The sequence below is a fragment of the Arachis ipaensis genome, chromosome B01 (assembly GCF_000816755.2).
Source record: "Arachis ipaensis cultivar K30076 chromosome B01, Araip1.1, whole genome shotgun sequence".
NCBI classification, from domain to species: Eukaryota; Viridiplantae; Streptophyta; class Magnoliopsida; order Fabales; family Fabaceae; genus Arachis; species Arachis ipaensis.
In genome coordinates, this window is record NC_029785.2 from 102,240,879 (window position 1) to 102,249,568 (window position 8,690).

Here is an 8,690-nt window from a genome sequence, read left to right on the forward strand (position 1 = left end):
AAGGGTCTTTCAAGGATGATGGATTCATCCTCATCCTTCCCAGTGTCTAGGATTATGAAATCAGCAGGGATGTAGAGGCCTTCAACCTTTACTAACACGTCCTCTACTTGTCCATAAGCCATTTTCATAGATTTGTCTGCCATCTCTACTATTACAGGGTTAGTAAAGGACAAGTAAAGGACGTGTTAGTGAAGGTTGAAGGCCTTTACATCCCTGCTGATTTCATAATCCTAGATACTGGGAAGGATGAGGATGAATCCATCATTCTTGGAAGACCCTTCCTAGCCACAGCAAGAGTTGTGATTGATGTGGACAGAGGAGAATTGATCCTTCAATTAAATGAGGACAACCTTGTGTTTAAAACTCAAGGATCTCTCTCTGTACCCATGGAGAAGAAGCATAAAAAGCTTCTCTCACTGCAGAGTCAACCAAAGCCCCCACAGTCAAACTCTAAGTTTGGTGTTGGGAGGCCACAACCAAACTCTAAGTTTGGTGTTGAACTCCCATATCCAAACTCTAAGTTTGGTGTTGGGAAGTCTCAATAATGCTCTGAACATCTGTTAGGCTCCAAGAGAGCCCACTGTCAAACTATTGACATTAAAGAAGCGCTTGTTGGGAGGCAACCCAATTTTTATTTAATTATGTTTTTCATTAGTTATATGTCTTCATAGGTTCATGATCATGTGGAGTTACAAAAACAACTGAAAAAATTGAAGAAAAATCAAAAACAGCAAAAAAAACAGCACACCCTGGAGGAGGAGTTCACTGGCGTTCAAACGCCAGTAAGGAGCATCTGGCTGGCATTCAACGCCAGAACAGAGCATGGAGATGGCGCTAAACGCCAGAAACAAGCATGAAGCTGGCGTTCAACGCCAGAAATATGTTGCATCTGGGCGTTGAACACGCAGAACAAGCATCAGTTCGGCGTTTAAACGCCAGAATTGCATGCAAAGGCATTTTACATGCCTAATTGGTGCAGGGATGTAAATCCTTGACACCTCAAGATCTGTGAACCTCAAAGGATCATCTCAGGATCTGTGGATCCCACAGGACCCCCACCTTCCCTCCTCATAATCCTAGTTTTTTTCCACATCTTCTTCTTCATCTATTCTTTCTTCTCTTGCTCGAGGGCGAGCAAAATTCTAAGTTTGATGTGGTAAAAGCATAAGTTTTTTTTTTTGTTTTTCCATAATCATTGATGGCACCTAAGGCCAGAGAAACCTCTAGAAAGAGGAAAGGGAAGACAAAAGCTTCCACCTCCGAGTCATGGGAGATGGAAAGATTCATCTCAAGGGTCTATAGCTCAGTGGTAGAACATTTGATTGCAAATCAAGAGATCCCTGAGATACCTCAGGGGATACATTTTCCCCCCACGCAATTATTGGGAGCAACTAAGGATAGAAGCATCAAAGAGCAATGAGGGAGGAGCAACAAAGACAAGGAAGAGACATAGAAGAGCTCAAGGACATCATTGGTTCCTCAAGAAGAAAACACCACCATCACTAAGGTGGACTCATTCCTTGTTCTTATATTCTCTGTTTTTCATTTTCTATGTTAAATGTTTATCCATATTTGTGTCTTCATTACATGATCATTAGTATTTAAGTGTCTATGCCTTAAAGTAGTGAATATGAATCCATCACCTCTCTTAAATGAAAAATGTTTAATTCAAAAGAACAAGAAGTACATGAGTTTCGAATTTATCCTTGAACTTAGTTTAATTATTTTGATATGGTGACAACACTTTTTGTTTTCTGAATGAATGCTTGAACAGTGCATATGTCTTTTGAATTTGATGTTTAAGAATGTTAAATATGTTGGCTCTTGAAAGAATGATGACAAGGAGACATGTTATTTGATAATCTAAAAAATCATAAAAATGATTCTTGAAGCAAGAAAAAGCAGCAAAGAACAAAGCTTGCAGATAAAAAAAGAGAAAAAAAATAGCGAAAAAAAAAAGAGAGAGCAAAAGCAAGCAGAAAAATCCAAAAGCTCTTAAAACCAAAAGGCAAGAGCAAAAAGCCAATAACCCTTAAAACCAAAAGGCAAGGGTAAATAAAAAAGGATCCCAAGGCTTTGAGCATCAGTGGATAGGAGGGCCTAAAGGAATAAAATCCTGGCCTAAGCGGCTAAACCAAGCTGTCCCTAACCATGTGCTTGTGGCGTGAAGGTGTCAAGTGAAAACTTGAGACTGAGCGGTTAAAGTCAAGGTCCAAAGCAAAAACAGAGTGTGCTTAAGAACCCTGGACACCTCTAATTGGAGACTTTAGCAAAGCTGAGTCACAATCTGAAAAGGTTCACCCAATTATGTGTCTGTGGCATTTATGTATCCGGTGGTAATACTGGAAAACAAAGTGCTTAGGGCCACGGCCAAGACTCATAAAGTAGCTGTGTTCAAGAATCAACATACTGAACTAGAAGAATCAATAACACTATCTGAACTCTGAGTTCCTATAGATGCCAATCATTCTGAACCTCAATGGATAAAGTGAGTGCCAAAACTATTTAAGAGGCAAAAAGCTACAAGTCCCGCTCATCTGATTGGAGCTATGTTCATTGATAGTTTGAAATTTATAGTATATTCTCTTCTTTTTATCCTATTTAATTTTCAGTTGCCTGGGGACAAGCAACAATTTAAGTTTGGTGTTGTGATGAACGGATAATTTATACGCTTTTTGGCATTGTTTTTAGTATGTTTTTAGTAGGATCTAGTTACTTTTAGGGATGTTTTCATTAGTTTTTATGTTAAATTCACATTTTTGGACTTTACTATGAGTTTGTGTGTTTTTCTATGATTTCAGGTATTTTCTGGCTGAAATTGAGGGACTTGAGCAAAAATCAGATTCAGAGGTTGAAGAAGGACTGCTGATGCTGTTGGATTCTGACCTCCCTGCACTCAAAGTGGATTTTCTGGAGCTACAGAACTCAAAATGGCGCGCTTCCAATTGCGTTGGAAAGTAGACATCCAGGGCTTTCCATCAATATACAATAATTCATACTTTAACCGAGTTTATACGACGCAAAAGTGCGTTGAACGCCAGTTCTACGCTGCAGTCTGGAGTTAAACGCCAGAAACACGTCACGAACCAGAGTTGAACGCCAAAAACACGTTACAACTTGGCGTTCAACTCCAAAAGAAGCCTCTACACGTGGAAAGCTAAAGCTCAGCCCAAGCACACACCAAGTGGGCCCTGGAAGTGGATTTATGCATCAATTACTTATTTCTGTAAACCCTAGTAACTAGTTTAGTATAAATAGAACTTTTTACTAGTCTTTTAGACATCTTATGATCTTATGATCTTTGAACCATCTTTGGATCATATTGATCATGTTGGGGGCTGGCCATTTGGCCATGCCTGGACCTTCATCACTTATGTATTTTCAAACGGTAGAGTTTCTACACTCCATAGATTAAGGTGTGGAGCTCTGCTGTTCCTCATGATTTAATGCAAAGTACTACTGTTTTTCTATTCAATTCAACTTATTCCGCTTCTAAGATATCCATTCGTTCCCAAGAACATGATGAATGTGATGATTATGTGACGCTCATTATCATTCTCACTCACGAACGCGTGCCTGACAAACACTTCCAGTCTACATGCAAACAAGCTAGAATGAGTATCTCTTAGATATCTAATACAGGGGACCGAGTCCGAGTTATTAGTATCTTCGTGGTATAAGTTAGAACCCATGGATGGCCATTCCTGAGATTTGGAAAGTCTAAACCTTGTCTGTGGTATTCCGAGTAGGATCTGGGAAGGGATGGCTATGACGAACTTCAAACTCGCGAGTGCTGGGCGTAGTGACAGACGCAAAAGAAGGGTGAATCCTATTCCAGTATGATCGAGAACCTCCAGATGATTAGCCATGCCGTGACAGATCATTTGGACGATTTTCACAGAGAGGACGGGATGTAGCCATTGACAACGGTGATGCCCTTACAGGAAGCTTGCCATGGAAAGGAGTAAGACTGATTGGATGAAGACAGCGGGAAAGAAGAGATTCAGAGGAACAAAAGCATCTCTATACGCTTATCTGAAATTCTCACCAATGAATTACATAAGTATTTCTATCTTTATTTTCTGTTTATTTATTATTATTATTCGAAAACTCCATAACCATTTGATATCCGCCTGACTGAGATTTACAAGGTGACCATAGCTTGCTTCAAGCCGACAATCTCCGTGGGATCGACCCTTACTCACGTAAGGTTTTATTACTTGGACGACTCAGTGCACTTGCTGGTTAGTTGTGCGAATTTGTGAAGTTATGTTTGGACCATGGTATTGTGCACCAGTTATTGGCGCCATTGCCAGGGAGAGAACGAACAACAAATTTTACAACCTCAGAGTAACAATTTCGCATACCAACGCGTAAATGGAGGATAATGAAAATGACGTGTACGCGTAGAGCACGCGTACGCGTCGACTAGAATTGTGCTAAACGCACAAATCCAGCGTCGTTTTGGCGCAACTCTCTGTTTCAATTAGGGGGAAAAATTGTCAACGACACGTACGCGTGGCCCAAATTATACCTAACGCATACCAGCCGCACGATTCTAGCCCAACTTTCTGGGCGTTGGATGGCAACGTCGATTTGAAATCGACGCCCACGCGTGGCCCATTCGCACGCGTGGTGTGATTTTTTTTTTAAATATTCAGAATGCAAGATGCAGATGCTGATGCGGATGTTATGAATGATTCTAGGAAAAATAAGATAAAATAAAATAAAATGAAACTAAAAACAAACAAAACAAAATAAAATTAAAATTGAAAAAAGAACGATCATACCGTGGTGGGTTGTCTCCCACCTAACACTTTTAGTTAAAGTCCTTAAGTTGGACATTTGAAGAGTACCCTTTTATGGTGGCTTGTGCTTGAACTCATCCAGAAATTTCCACCAACGTTTACAATTCCAATAGCCTTCGGGGTCCCATACTAGGCACGTAAAGCCTTTGAGCAAGTTAAAGCAGGTTTTCAGGCTCTAGAGGTGTTGATTATCAGAATAAATTCCAGGATCCCAAACCTTGCTTTTGTACTCGTCTTCGCTTTTATCTACATTATTCCAACCGGGCAATATAAGATTTGAACTCTCACTAAGATGACCAAACATCTTATGAGACCTATTCAATCGAGCTCTATACCAATCCTTACACTTCAAAGTGGAGCGTGGAACCATATTGAACTTTGGATGCCAACTTCTATCACTAACCATCTCCCTCTTACTCTTAAAGCCACAAAGAGCTCTAAGCTGGCCATCGGTTTCAAACAAACCATATTCAAGTGGAAAGGTGAAGATAAAGACTAAGGATTTTACACACTTGAAGTTTGTATTAGGTGGTAATGGCCGTGGGAGAGGTGTTTCCAGTGGTTCTTCAAGCTCCACTTCCTTGTACTCCTCTGTGAATAGTTCCACTTTCTTACAAACCTTTTCAACTGCAACCTCGTCTTGATCAAAATCTTCAGTTTCTTCCTCATCACTCAAGTCATAAGTTGGAGGTTGAGAAAAATCTACCTCTACATCATCTTCATATTCACTTGGGGCAGATTCTTCAGTCTCAAAGAATTCAATTACGACTGCAAGTTCATCACTAGGAGAGCTTGATTCATGATCATTATTACCAAGAAAACTTGCTTCTTGATTTGTTCCGTCCAGTTCTTCATAAGGTTCATGCTTTGGGGGTTGTGCACTATCCTCCTTAGCATCAACTGCAAATTTCTGGGCAGAATTTTCCACAACTCTTGATTTCCATGGAGGTTCAGTGTCTCCTAAGTCTTCAAACCAATTCTTCTTCCTTGATAATTTCAGCTTCCTCTACTTGTTTCAGTACAAAGTCATGCTCCGTACTGTCACTCAGAGCTCCTAGTGTCTCCTTCATGCTACGTTCTTCATTAGATTCTCCACATGAAGCCATGGGAGTTCCTTGAGTGCTCGAACGTCGGAAAGCTAATTGATTTATCGCTTGCTCCAGTTGGTGAAGGGTTGCATGAAATTGATATACTGTTTCCTTGAGGCGAGCCTGTGATTCTTGGGTTGATGGATATGGACATGGTGCATATGGAAGTGGTGGTTCTTGGGAGTAATTGGATTGGAATTGGGGCGGATAAAGGTTATAGTCATATAGGGGTGAATGGTTGTGATTGGCATGTGAGTATGGTGGTTCGAAGCTATGTTGAGGAGGTGGTTTATAGGCATATGATGGGGCTTGTTGGTAACTACAAGGGGGTCCACCATATCTATCATCTTGGTATGCACCTCGGAATGGCTCTTGACTATAGTAATTTGGTGGAGGCGGTTTGTCACAAGGGGGTCCACCATAACTATTGTCTTGGCATGCATTGTAGAATGGTCGTTGTCCATGGTATCTTGGAAGGTGTTGTTGCCGAAAGAGTTGATCAGATCATCGTGGCTCCTTCCATCTTCGATTATTTTAACCTTGATGCACGTTCCTGTTATAGCTTCCATTCCTTTCAACAACATTAGAACCAAACTCAAAGCGACGGGGGTGAGAACTCATAGTAACTAATAAAAATTAAAAACAAAAATAAAAAAAAAGAAATAAACAAGAAAAATAAAATATTTACAATAACCAATAATAAGGCACACAATTGCAATTCCCCGGCAATGGCGCCATTTTGATGAACGGAAGATTGATGGTTTAGAATTCACAATAAATTCTCGTTGCAAGTATAGTTTCTAAACCAAGCAATAATCCTTTCATACAAAAACTTATTTGTCACTTAAGCAAACCCAATAAAATTGATAACCGAAGTATTGAAACCTCGGGTCGTCTCTCAAGAAATTGCAGGGTAGTATGATTTATTATTAGTTATGGAAAAGTATCGTTGAGTTTTTAAAATAGGGAACAAGTAATTTAAATGGCAAGAAAAAAATAAATTAATAATTAGAAAGACTCTTGGCAAGGTATAAGAACTGGAAATCCCATCCTAGTTATCCTTATCAGGTGTGATGAGAATTGTTATTGCTCCCACTTAGTTAACCTAATCAATTTAATTCCTCAAGTCCTAGTCTACTCTTATGGAAAGACTAGCTTTAGACGGATCCAAATCAATCAGCAATTTCTAATTTTCAATCAACAGCTGAGTTTGACAACTCAAGTGTCACCAATTACTCGACCAAAGCCAAAAGGGGAAAAATCTAAATTATTTGTATCATAAATGGAATAAAGCAATCATAAATCTGAAATACCTCAAATTGCATTAAATAGAATATTCAAATCTAACATGAAGAGTTCATAAGCCAAATTGGCAACATAAGTAATTAACAAGTGAAAGCACTAGAATAAATAAAAGTAGAAAAGAACATAAATTAAAGGAACATTGAACCTGGAATGAAGAAGCAATCCTAAAATTAAGAGAAATCCTAATTCTAAAACCTAAGATAGATGAGAGAGCCTCTCTCCCTCTAAAACTACACTTAAAACCTAGAATTGTGAATGATGAATTGTTGAATGAATGAATTGTTGAATGAATGAATGTCCTATTGATTCCCCCATTCTCCAGCCTTTATTCTGTGTTTCTCAGCTTGGATTTGGGCCGAAAAAGGGCCCAGAAATCGCTGGGGGTGACTTCTGCAATTTCCTGCACGTGGCATCCGTCACGCGTGCGAGTGGGTCACGCGTGCGCGTCGTTTGGAGATTTTCCTTGCCCCGCGTATGTGTTACTTGTGTTCTGCGCGAGGCACACGTCCGCATCGTCCATGCGTGCGCGTCGCTGCCATTTTCTTCAAAACTCCATTTTGTGCATTCCTTCCATTTTTGCATGTTTCCTTTCTATCCTCTAAGTCATTCCTGCCCTATGAAGCCTGAAAATACTTAACACACAGATCACGGCATCGAATGGTAATAGAGGATAATTAAAATTAATATTTTTAAGGCATAGGAAACATGTTTTCACATATATCACATAATAAGGAAGGAATTGTAAAACCATGCAATTCTTATGAATAAGTGGGTGAAGAATTGATAAAAATACTCAATTGAGCACAAGATAAATCATAAAATAGTGGTTTATCAATCTCACAACTAATAAATAAATGAAAGGCAGACTCTACAGACTTATAACATAATACACACATATTATTATTCCGGTCAAGAACCCCTAATCTACACAGGCGGTCCTTGGTCGTCGCCCTGCCAACCAACACAAACCAAGCAAATAAATCAATCCTTGGTGGGACGAACCCTCTACAAATAGTACTATTGAAGCTATAGCTAAAGATTTCCTCTGGAAGAGTTTCCGTTTGCATCACCTGCACAAAAGAGTTAGTCGAAAAAATACCTGACCTATCAAATTTCCATACCACGCTATCCTCTCTCTCATTTGTTGGCCTAACTGAATGTAACCTCTCCTGAAATTGGTTTACTAGCTCCAACTCCCACTGGAATAATTCACTCCTCTATTGCAAAGTCCAAATCCACTCTATCCTATCCCAAAACTCACAATCCCCTATAACAGATCCTTTAAGGTTTGAGACCGAGAAAAGCCTTGGGAACTCATCCTTCAACGCTCCACTACGTAACCATTTATCCTCCCAAAACTGGATTGTTCTACCATTCCCCAGATCCATAGACAAGCCGTTGATCATCTTCTCCCTCACCTGTGACTCCGTGATTTGTAAAAGGCAGATATCCTTCCATGGACCCCCTCTCGTAGGCATAGGCTGGACAC